This window comes from Hippopotamus amphibius, chromosome 7, assembly GCF_030028045.1.
Source record: "Hippopotamus amphibius kiboko isolate mHipAmp2 chromosome 7, mHipAmp2.hap2, whole genome shotgun sequence".
NCBI lineage: Eukaryota > Metazoa > Chordata > Mammalia > Artiodactyla > Hippopotamidae > Hippopotamus > Hippopotamus amphibius.
The window spans coordinates 14425158-14437507 of NC_080192.1; the positions used below are offsets into that span (position 1 = coordinate 14425158).

The 12350-nt window shown below is 48.0% G+C and overlaps 1 protein-coding gene across 1 annotated transcript in view; it reads left to right on the forward strand.

Moving 5' to 3' along the window:
• Window positions 1–3353: 3353 nt before the first annotated feature.
• SYN3 (synapsin III) overlaps window positions 3354–12350 on the forward strand; it is a 442694-nt gene continuing 433697 nt past the window's right edge. Inside the window, exon 1 of the mRNA XM_057741452.1 lies at window positions 3354–3480. The gene's annotated coding sequence lies outside the window, so the exon portion shown is untranslated. The remainder of the gene's footprint in view (window positions 3481–12350) is intronic.

A 12350-nucleotide genomic window follows, 5' to 3' on the forward strand; every position in this document is an offset into this window, starting at 1 on the left:
CAAACATCTTCTAGTAAAGCCACCGTTGTCCAGCAGTCATTTTACTGATGGAGAAGGTTCAGAGAGGTTATTCAATGGCTGTGTATCAGATCTCCTGGCTCTCAACCCCTCGTTCACTCTGCTACACAAAACCCAGTGATTCACAAAATCATAAGCTGTTTCTTCAGCTTTAAACCATATCTCAGGTGGGGACAGAAGGGACTGATGCTATGGAGAGCAAGTATCTGTTTTCGGGCTCTTTTCATTACATAAGCTCTGCACATAAGAATAAATAATGCTAGAGTGTAGCTGACCTCCAATACATGACGGGAGAATCTCATTACTGCAAAACCTTTGGTGATATATAGAGCGAACTGGCTACAATATATTCAGTTTTCAGTAGAAACCATTAAGCATTCCTGTAACTAATTGCCTTTTTTTCTTATTCATAGTGCAATAAAAAATAATTTTCTATGCCCTAATTTGCCTGGTTTCTCATCTAAACCTCTGTCTCACTCTCTGTTTCCTCTATTCTTCTTCATTTAAAACTGACACTCGTGATGCCTTTTGAATTTACAGACCCAGACAAGAACACCCTTTCCATTTTTTCCCAAGTAAGTTTCCTATGCATAAACCCACTATTAAAAAAACTACTGTTATGACATAACTCCAAATGTTAGAATTGGGAAGAGTCTTGGAGGAGCACTATTCTGAGCTCCCCATTTTACAGGTGGGGAAACTGAGGCTTAGAAATGATATGCCAGGTGGGTCGAGGCAGAGATTGTCCAAATGCCATGAAAGACTATGCTATGCTTCTGAGCTGAGATTTCCTTGGTCCTCTTATGTCCAACTATTGTCATCATCCGTGTCTGGACAGAAACTACTCAGGAAGTTTCTTGAAAGGGCCTGAGATACTATCTAGTCCAGAAGTGGAAAGTAGTAGCCAAAAAAGAAAATCCTACTCACACATAGGTTTGATTTTGCCAAACAGTCATGGCTGAATTAAAATTAAATTAATTGCCAAGTTAAAAAACCTGGAGATTTAACAGAATCTGAATTTGTGGCCCTTTAATAAAAATCAGATCATCTGGCAACTTAGGGTCCATGTTCCCACATGGTAAAAATCAGCTGTTGCGGAGTAATGATTGCTTCCTCAGGCAGGTGAGCACACCTCAGCCCCCACCCCTCCCTGTTCTGTCGCACCCTGCCAACTTCACTTGCTACATTACTGCCTGTCCCAGTCCATATTAGGGTGTGTGATCCTTGAGCTAGTCTTTTTTCTTTTCTTTTCTTTTTTTTACTTATTTTACATTTCATTTATTGTATTTATTTCTTATGGAACTTAATCATTTTAATTTTCCAGAATAATTACAACAATTAAATTGGTTTCATGAAAGCCTGAACTAGTCTTATTCCCTCTTAGTTACTAAAGTTGGATCACTCTCTCATTGACTGACGTCACTTAGCAAAGGTGACCATGCAATAAGTGAAAGATGTTGGAAGAGAACCTTGCAAAGGGCTCAGCCCTTGTTTCTCCTCTCTTCTCACACTGCATGCTCCCTCTCGGTGGTTCCAAACAGCCTGGGTCAGGGCACCCCCAATGCACATCTCCAGCCCCAGACTCTTACCTGTGTTCTAGACTTGTGTATCCAGCTACCCACCTTGGGCAAGTCACTTAACCTTTCAGTGCCTTCATTTCCTCATCTGTAATATGGGGATGGTGAGAGTACTTTTCTGCCATATAGTTATTATGAGAATTACATAGACAATTGTTAATATATGTGAAACCATCTGAAGACAGCCTGGCACTGTTATTACATGATGTCTAATAGGTTGCTCAAATGCTCAACAATGGAGCTTCAGTTTCCCTCTGCCTCCAACCTGTGCCTCCACAGTCTTCCCCATGTTGGCAATAGCACCATCACCCCATGGGTAGCTCAAGGTAAATACCTAGGAGCCATTCTTCATCCATCCATTTTCCTCATCCTCTAAATCCAATCCATCATCAAGACTTTCCATGATACTCTCAAAATATATTTCAATCAGGCCACTTCTCCCCATCTCTGCTGTAACCACCTTGGTCTAAGCCCCCATCATCTCTTGCCTGGACTTCTGTAATAGCCTCCTGCTATGCATTATGTACCCCACCTCCTCCCTCCATTCAAACCTAACCCACAGTGTGATGCTATTTGGAGATGGGGCCTTTGGGAGGTAATTAGATTTAGATGAGATGATGGAGATGGGGACTTCATGAGAGCATTAGTACCCTTAGACGGAGAGACACCAGAGAGCTTGCTCTTTCTCTCTCCACCATGTGAGGACACAGGGAGAAGGCAATGGTCTACAAGCTGGGAAGAGAGCTCTCACCAGAAACCGACCCTACTGGTACCTTGATCTTGGACCTCCAGCCTCCAGAACTGTAAGAAAATAAATTTCTTTTGTCTATAGTATTCTGCTGTGGCAACACACATGGAAGAAGACTAAGACACCTCCTAACTGGTCACCCTGCTTCCATTCTTTCTCTCCTAAAATCCATTCTGCACACAAAAAGCGGGAGTGGTCTTTTAAAACTGTCACAGTCCTGCTCAAAACCCTTCACTGGCTCATTTTCGTCCTTCCAACATAACTGGAGCTCCTCACCCTGGCCCACACAGCTCCGGGTGACCTAGCGTCCGTCCAACTCGCTGACCACGGCCCACTCTCCCCTTGCTCACTGCACTGGGCCATCCTACAGTTCCAGCCTCAGGACCACGGTGCATTTGCTGTCCCCTGTCCACAATGTTCTTCCTCCAGCCCTGGAATCGCTTTCATCCTCCATCCCCTAGTTCAAAGTGGCCTCTGAGACCATCCCATTTATAGCATCCCGGGCCCCCTTTCTCACTGAAATCACCCCCACCCACAATGCTCACAACCATCTAACACTATCTTTTTATATGTTTATGTGCATATAGCCTACCCCGACCCCCCACCTCATGCAAACTCCATGAGGGCGATAGACTTTGTCTAGTTCCCCATGCACCCCCGGCGCTAAGTGCCTAGCATACGGCCTGAGACAGCTGCTGTGGGATTTCTGAAGGCGCCTCTTGAGGGCCAGGGAGGTCAGGTGACTTTCTCAAAGCTGGCTTCCAGGGACTCTGCACTCTTCACACTCCCCGAGGGGCGTCTAGAGGCTCTTGGGATAGAGAATTATTACCTTTCTCGGCTGCCTGAGCAGGGTGAGAGCTGAGTCTAGAAGCACTTTCCGGGCTTGGAGAGATGAGGAGCCGGGTGGGGGAAGGCAGGGGGCGGCCGGGGCGGGGCGGGGCGGGGCGGGGCCTCCCGTGGGCGGGGCCTGGATGCCCGAGCCAATGGGGCGCCGCGGCGCGGGGAGGCCGGGCGGCCGAGGGGAGACGCTCGCGCGCCACGGGGTACGGAGGCTGAGCTCTGGGACCCTAGGGCGTCTGCAGGCGGGCGCCGCGGCCGAGGCACCCCCACAGCTCCGGGTTCCTGGAGGCTCGCACGGTAAGCAGAGCCCGCAGCGAAGTACACTTGGAGGGGTTTCTGGCAGCAAGGAGTCCCCGCCACCTCCCGCCGGGGCTGCTGCTGGCGTCCTGGCGCCTGGCTGCGTCCCCGGGCGCTCCGGCTCTGTGCCCGCGAGATGCGGGCGCGCGGAGGGGCCCGGCAGGGAGGCGAGGAGCCGCCGCGCTGCGCTGCCTCCCCGGGCTGCGGCTGCTGGCCGGTCCCGGGGCCGACCCTGGGACAGACAGGTCCTCGTGCGGGGATGCCTGAGGGGCCCGGGAGCCAGAGGGGCTCAGGAGAGTGGCTTCCCAGAGAATCTCCACCCAGCGCCGGGGCCCGGGGAAGAGCTTGCGGGGAGCTGGCGACCGCAGCGGCCGGACTTCGGCTCTGCCTAGGTCTTCAGACGCCTCCTGACCTGTTGCCCCAGGGCTAGGACTCAGATTTGTCATACCATTTCCTATTTCCAGGTCCCCTGAAACTCAGGGGCAAAAATCTCAGAGCGGTTCCCGGGCCAAAGTAAGAGCAGAGAGACTAGCACTTTATGCAGCGTCCCATGTATTTATTCAGCATTTATTGGGTTCCTATTGTGTGCCAGACACTGTGCTAAGCCCTAGCGTCAGGAAAGAGGAAGAGCCCCTGGGGCTAAGGAGGACAATAGGAAGAACAGTTATAGTGCACTGTAGTACAGGGGATGTTACGTGGAGAGGAGGACCGTGAGCAAGCCAGGAAGGCTTCCGAGAGGAGGTGAGTGGAGGAGTAGGAGGGTTTGCCAGGCTGAAGCTGTGTGGGTTGGTGTGTGTGTGTGTGTGTGTGAGAAAGAGAGAGAGAGAGATGAGATGAGGTAGCAGGAATTCCAGATACATTTTCCTGTACAAAGGTAAAGAAAGTGAAAAAGTCCAGTATCCTGGCTTAGAACATCAGATAATCCTATATCAGCTAATCAAATGAGACCAGGGCTTTTGTGGGTAGGAAATGAGCTGTCAACATGGCAGGAGCTAAAACATGCACAGACCTTAAAATGCAGCCTTAGGGTATATAGAATTTTGTTCCGGGGTTAAGGAGGGCAGTGGAAGAATTCTGGCAGCTCTGTGGAAAATGGCTGGAGATTGGAGCAGTAGAAAGCTGGTTTAAGTTGTAGTTAACATTTTGGATGGGGCTGCAAATACTCTGGCCCCTAAAAGCAGCCCCATGTGCCCAGTAGCCCTGCTCCCTGGCTTCTGGGCATAGATCACTCAGGCTGGGAGATGTTGCCCATGTGATGCTTGCCTCTGCAACCTGCAGGTCATTTTTATATTGTTTCTGGAGGATGTGGCCTGGACCTTGTCATCAGAGATGCCCCCTGGAGGATTGTGAAGGGTACCTCTGCCTACCATTTCTGATCTGGTTTTCCCTTCTCCCTGGGCTCCTCGTTCTGCCTCACAGAGACACAGCCTCAGCTGTTAGAGGCTGTGATGAAGAGCAAGGTCTTGCTGGGGAGTCAGACCAGAAAGTCACTTTAGCCGTGTGTCTGGGGGAAATTATCAACCTTTCTGAACCTCAGTTTTCTGATGTAAAAGGAAGTCCCCACCTGTCATAGGTTAGGTTCCCTGGAAAAAGACTCGGAGGCTCTGAGAATTGTGTGTAGGGGGATTCTTGGGGAATGGTCTCACTCTCCAAGGGAGGGGGTGGTGAGGGAAGCAGGACCGGGCAGGGGGAGAGCTTGGTCTGTGATGTAGAGCAAGAGAGCCTTCTGTGGATCTTCTGAGGCCTGGGGCCAGGCCTTTGAAACCCCATGTTGACCAGCCAGTGGGGGCAGGCTGCCCGCAGGGAAGGGGGCATAACTTTGGGTGTCCCTTCAGCAGGACAGTGCCTGAAGAGGAACTTGGCTGTGAGCCAACACTCCCAGCAGCCGAACCCTGGAGGAGTAAGAGGCGCCTTGGTCTTGAAGGGGGATTGAAGGCTGTACCACGGCAGCCACCTCACAGGGTGGGCTTGGGAAGTGGCTGAGATAACCGACAGAGGTGCCCAGGGCAGAGCAGGTGTTTAAAAAGTGTTCCTTTTTCTCACCTTTAAACTTCTTGACCGCAGCTGGAAATGGGTTTTGGAGTTTGAATTGAATAGATCAGCTTCTGTGAGGAAAGAACCTTTCATGATAATGGCCACAGTGACTACTGTTGAGTGTCTGTTGTGCATATATTCTCTCCTAGTTATCCGGTAATACTCCACCTTAGGTACTTTTATTCTCATTTTACCATCACCCCAGTGTTTTCTAAAACCCAACAGAGTAGGTGTCCTTTTGCCATACAATAATAACAATAACAACAACAGCAGAAACGATAATGACTTGTTACAGTCTATGAAGGGATTTCATTGGTGGATTGATTAACTAATTCATAATTAATTCATCAATGCGCATTGAATGCCTCCTAAATGGTTGGCACTGTCCTGGGCACTGGGAACACAGTTAAGTCTATTAGGGGAGACAGAGACCAACATTAAATGCTTTGATTCCTCCAAAGCAAACACTGAAAGATGGACCACTGCACTGCACAGCCAGGGTATGATGGAGAGTAATAGGGTGTCTTCCCAGTTGACTCTTTCTCACCCTTCAGTTTCAGTATAACCTCCTCAAAAAAGCCTTTGGACCATCCTGTGTATAGCAAGTCCCCTCTCCTTTACGGCCCCTTCATCCTACTTGCTGATGCATTTTATTTACTTCCCTGTCATTGGTCCTTCTCACCAGACTGAAGCCTCCAGGAGAGCATACATCACTTTATCCCAGCACAGTGTTTAGCACATATTTCTTGAATGAGTGAAGTGAATGAAGGGTAGATCTGCTTAGAAGAGTGATATCACCAAGAAGTGATATTTACACTGAGATGCGAGGGATGAGGGAGATCCAGCAGTGTCAAGAGCAAGAGGCCGAGAGAACAGCTTGTTCAAGGACCAGGAGGTGGAGGGATGGAGCCCAGCATGATCGGGGAGCAGCCTGAGATGATTTTGGAGAAATGGATGGGGCCTTGGAAGGCCATGCCGAGCTTGGATTTTACTCAAAGTGCAATGAAAAGTCAGTGAAGGATTTTAAGCCTAGTAATGACCTGGTGTTATAACACAGTAGACAGTTGTTTATTTGTTGTCTGTCATGCCTCTGGCTGTCAAGTTCCATGAAGCAAAGTGCTCAGTAAATATTGCTGAAGTGAATGGATGATGTGGTTTATGTAGCTACCAGGTGAGAAATGGAGTAGCAAGAAGAATGGGATCTTGTCACAAATTGGGAGTTTGGAGAGAGAGGTGTTGGTGTCCTGGTTGGAGGGTAGCAATGGTGTTGGAAAAGTAGAAGAATTGGAGCTGTATTTGGGGTGTTAAATGGACAGAACTTGCTGCTAGCATTACACGTCAGGAATATGGGAAAGGGAGGGCTCAAGGATGCCCCCCAGGTTTATGGTTCACGATTGGGTGGATGCCAACTGCCCATCAGTGGGGGAATGGATATACAAAATGTGGTAAATACTTACAGTGGAATATTACTCAGCCCTAAAAAAGGAATGCTGTACAGATACATGCTACCATATGAATGAACCTTGAATACATGCTAAGTGAAAGAAGCCAGACACAAAAGTTCACATCTTATATGATTCCCTTTATGTGAAATAGTCAAAATAGGCAAATCCATAGAGAGAGAGAGCAGACTGGTGTTTGCCAGGGGCTTATGCAGAGTGGGGAAGAAGGGTAAATGGGGCATGACTGCTTAAAGGGTAAGTGGTTTCCTTTTAGGGTGATGAACATGTTTTGTAACTAGATAGAAGTGGTGTTTGCACAATACTGTGAATGTGTGCGTACTAAATGCTGTGGAATTGTATCCTTTAAAATGATTGATTTTATGTTGCATGAATTTCATCTCAATTACCAAAAAGAAAAAAAAAAAAAAAAGATTGGTGGACAGGAGCACCGATCAGAGAGTGGAGGTGAGGAACTGGTTGTGGTTAGGGGAGAAAATTTAAATGGTCTCTTGGAGATGCCCGGAAGACCTCCACACAGAGACTAGGGGGAAACGTCTGGATTGGAGAAATAAATAAGGGACTTAGATGTCAGCCAATAAAATGGACAAGATCTAGGGAGAGGGAGTGTAGAGGAGCACATCTGAGCCTGGATCATTCTTTAATTTGATCCTCATAACTACCTATGAAGAAGGTGCTACTGTTCTCATTTTCAGATGAGGAAACCAAGGCCACCTAAAAATGAACTTGCCCAAGGTCAGACAGTTTGTTCATGTGGTTCCCCTGGCTTCAGTCCTTTACTTTTCCCACCTCAGTGTGATGCTATGTAGAACTTCAGCAAAGACCTTCCCTCGCTCCCTCCCTCTTTCTTTCTCTCCTCCCCTCCTTCCCTCTCTCCTTTCTTCCTCCCTCCCTCCCTCCTTTCTTTCTTTCCACAGTCCTGACTGAGTACTCACATGTGGCAGGCACTGTGCTGGGCATATGTTGGTGAAGGTAGAAATGGCTCTCATCTTGTAGAATTTACCTAATAAACAGGCAGCTGCAGCCCACTGATACAGGGGACCATAGGAGCCTGGAGTAGGGGCATCTCCCACAGATTTGGGGGTGGGAGGAGGCTTCCTAGACAAAGTGACAGCTAAGCAGAGATTTGTAGCAGAAGCAAAAGAACTGAGCCTGCGAAAGAATGATTCTCTGGAGGGCTCGTGATCCCTGAATACTTGTTATGGGAATTCTCCATTCTCTTCATTCCCCAGTTCTTCACATGTTACTGGCATTTTTAGCTCATCCAGAAGGTCTATCTTTTCTGTAACCCTGGAGGTAATAAGTAGACAAATATCTTGGTTTGATTTCAAGTGGAAACCTCAAAGGAGTAGCAAGGTAGGGTGCAAACAGCCTGGCCTTCAAAGCCTGGCTCGGTCTCTGAGCAAATGACTTAGTCTCTCTGAACCTTACTTTTTATACCTGTGAAACGGAGACAGTCACATCCACTGCTCAGTGCAGGAAGCAAATGTGATGATGTAGTGACGTGTTGGGCACATAATAAGTGCTCAGAAAAATGTCGTCTCATTTATCTTTTGGAGAGGAAGCCTTTCTGAGTAGACCAGAGTCGTCTCTACACTCTGAACACTGTTTAAAATACAGAAATCTATGCATCCTCTGAACAATCTGATTTCGATGGTTTGGTTGGGGTGGAACGTAGCAGTCTGTATGTTTAGAAAGCACCCCAGATAAAAGCAAGGTCCAGGAACTATTGGCTTAGACCAAATGCTTGAGCCTTTGCTCTGATGTACGTGAAAGGGTTAAGCACCTAGAAGCAGATAATGCCTTCTAGGAATTATTAGCCAATGAGGGTGCTGACCGATGATGTAATGTCTTTGGCTGGCACTCCATTGGTTAAGTGTATTGTTTCTCTTGTTTCAGCTGTGTGAGGAGCAGAGCTGGAGCCCAGGGGTTAATAATTCTGTGGCAGCACTTAGAGCTGTGTTTTCCCCATTCCTCTCCTGCTAGGTGTGAGTGTGTAGCATGGCTCAGCTGGCTGTTGCCCTTCTTCCAGTAAATAGCTGCACCTTCCTCCTTACCTCCTCCCAAGCAGAGCACATGTCTCCATAGTACTACAGGAGGGGGAGGAGGAGGAGGAGGAGGGAAAGGAGGCGGGAGAGGAGGGAGGGGGGAGAGAGGAGGAGGAAGAGGGTGATCAGGACTGTTTAGGGAAGAGAGAGCCCTTTCAAAGTTCCACGCGGCAGTCCCTCCTTGCCACTGGGGACGGGCGCAGCTCCAGCTGCTCTGACCTGCAGAGGTCCCACTGGATGAATTGCTAGATGGCCACCTGCTTCTGAGCATTGTTCAACCTGGCAGGATCCTCAGAACCGGGAGGTGAGCCCTGGGTTTTGGAAGGAAGAGTGGGCCTGCAGGAGGAGAGCCTCGGGGCAGGGGGAGGGAACAGCTCTAGGCTGAAGGTCAGGCAGAGGCTCCGCACCCGCTCTGTGTCTCCCTCTCTGTGTCTCCCTCTCTGTGTCTATTTGAGGCTTGGATTAGGGAGATACTGGTGGGGAGTGTGCTGAGCAGGCGCTATCCACAAGCGTGCTCTTGGTGTAGCTTCCTACCAAATGCTTCTGGAAGAGAAATGCTTTTCTCTGGGAATCCGGGACAGGAGGGGAGTGTCAGGTTAGCGTGTCTCCCTGGAGCCAGCTGACATCCAGGCCCTCCTTATCTTGTCTGGGTTCCCTCTTCAGTGCTCCCGCTCAGCTGAGTGGCGCTTGATGGACTCTGGGCTGAGGTTTCTCCAGAAATACCTAAATAGTGTCAGGGATTTTTGATCGTCTCTTTTAGAGGGATCTTTGAATCTCTGACCCTTGAGTTGTGGATGTGCCTTCATGAATTTGGGCATGTTCCTGATTGTTCCATGCTGGAGCTCTTGGGGGTGGCGGGAGGGAGGGGATGCTTTTTGTATTATGACAGTGCAGTTATGAGGATTTTCTTGTTTGTGTTTAAGGGCACATGGATCACTGCCCCGATCTGAGACTTCTCACCTTGCCCAGAGAGGATCCTAATGTAGCATGTCTGCCTCAAGATGTATAAACTGAAAAAACTCAAAATGGGGAGGGGGAAGGGGAGCAGAGGAACTAGGAAGAGCTGCTAGGAAGAAACTCTGCCCTTCATTTCACAGGGAGTACAGGGAAACCTTGCATTTCATAGACAAACTATGATGCTAAGACTCTCTTGCAGCCCTCCAAAAATATGTAAATAAAAAGTTCCATTGTGTTTTTCAATTTGGTTGTACATAGAGTGTCCCCAATTTCTTTAGGGAGAGCAGAGCCTGCAAGGTTTCTCTCCATGTCTTGTATGACCCCTGGTGTCTGCAACCTATGTTCTGAGTCAGGCTTTGCTGCTAAAGAACATGTAGGTTCTTGGGCAAGTCACTGTGCCTCTCTGAGCCTCATTTGTCAGTCACGGGAGGGAGTTGGACTAGCTGACTTTTAGAGCCCTTCCTCTTTGGCTGTCTGTGCTCTGGATTATGAAAAGCCTTCAGAATCGGAGTCTGTTGATTAAGTGGAGTGGATGGGTAAAGGGTGTTTGCATAAAGGGACAGGTAACATGTGTCCTCTGGGTCCTGGGGGCATCACACACATTTTAACTCATGTAGCCCTCCCAGTAGACCTGGGAGGAGGTGGGATGAACAATCTACAGATGTGAAAATCAAGGCTGAAGGAGTTCAGTGACTTACCCAAGATCATCACTTAGTAAATGTTGACACTGGTATTTGAACCTGCACTGCAATGGCGGTACATGGCAGAATAACAGGAGGGCTGGAGCTGGAATCCTCATCTACCTTTGCTTCTTTGCATACTCTTCATTCTATTAGAAATCACACACTGATTTTCAGATCGACTAGTTCAGCCAGATTATTGTGGATTATCCAGTTTACTGTCTGGGACAGCAGATGGTCCCTGGATCTCAAAGGGGCCTTACAATCCTTTGGACCAGGCCTGTCAGTGTACATCTGGGAAAATGAAGGTCTAGAGAAGTTAGGCTATCTGTTCTATATCACTCAGTGAGCTGACAGATGGCAGGGATGGAGACCAAGACCTCTTGCCTTAGGTGTTTGAAGTGCTATTATTATTCAAGAGTTTTTTTAAACCTTTGGGATCATTTCAATTTAGTTATTCTTACCTCCTGGCCCTTTTGAAGTGCCAGAGGTTGGAGTAAGACACATGGAGCACCTACTGTGCACTTGACATTGAGGCAGGTGTCTGAGACGTGGATGCGGTGACAAGCAAGTAAAGCATGAGACCTGTTCAGCCTCCCTGAAGAGACTCAGCATGTGAGCTGTGTTTCAGGAGAGTCTAGTTCACAGGCCAACAGCCTTGCCCAGTGGAGGGGCTGCAGCCCAGACCCTTTGTCTCTGCACGTGGCTGGCACCTAATTTATACACTGTGGGAACACTTGCCACCTGACATGAGACCTCTGTTCTTTGTCTTCCCAACTAGACTGCATATTTCCAGGGCACAGCTCCCAAAATGTAGGACTTAATCAGTGGAGCTGCCTTGTGGGGAGGTGGGTGTCAGAATCTTGGATATGCAGAGATGTACACCCAGAAATGAAAACCATTGAGTAATTATTAAAAAGCGCAGTGCAGATATGTCACTCTTTTCTTGATCACTGCAACGTTAAGAAAGAATCATCCTTATATCAAGCTTCAAATATCCTAATGATTATCACAGGAAAGAGGGGTTATAATTATTCTGCAGGGCTGGAGAGCAAAGCTAGCAGCCCTGGGTGGTTGTGGAGGGGAGTAGGTTGCAGGTAAATGCGGGAAGAATGTGCTGATGGTAGCAGTGGTCCGTGGGTAGGAGTCCATCCTTCTTGCCCCAGTCATCAGAAGTGGGTGGTAACTTCAGGCATTGCTGCCCTGGCAAAGAGTAGCACTTGATAGTCTCTAGCTTCCTTTCTGGATCTAAGATTTCTTGATTATCAATCAAGCAGGAGTAAATGAGAAGAGGCCAGGGGTAGAGTAGAGCTGCATCTTACTCATATTTAGATTCCAAAACCATAGTATGAGGCGGAAATCATTCATAACCAAAGTACCCTTGGAAAATACTTTCATTATCCCCCAAATTGCATTATACGTGGTTTTTGTGTATGCAACTCTGAACAGTAATTCCTATGCCAACTAGTGTGTAAAACACTGACCAAAACTAAAAGAAGTCTCAAAATGACATTTATATGCAGTTGTGGGTTTCATACTGCTCTGTCTTGAAGGTAACTGCAAAATTTCTAGCTGGCATGAAGTGGAAGGGAGAGAATCCTCCAGGTGTTCTTGTTTGCTTGCAGGGTTTGTACCATTGTTTCGGATAAACAGCCTCTAATACTTCATACGTGTAACTATTTTTAAATGGT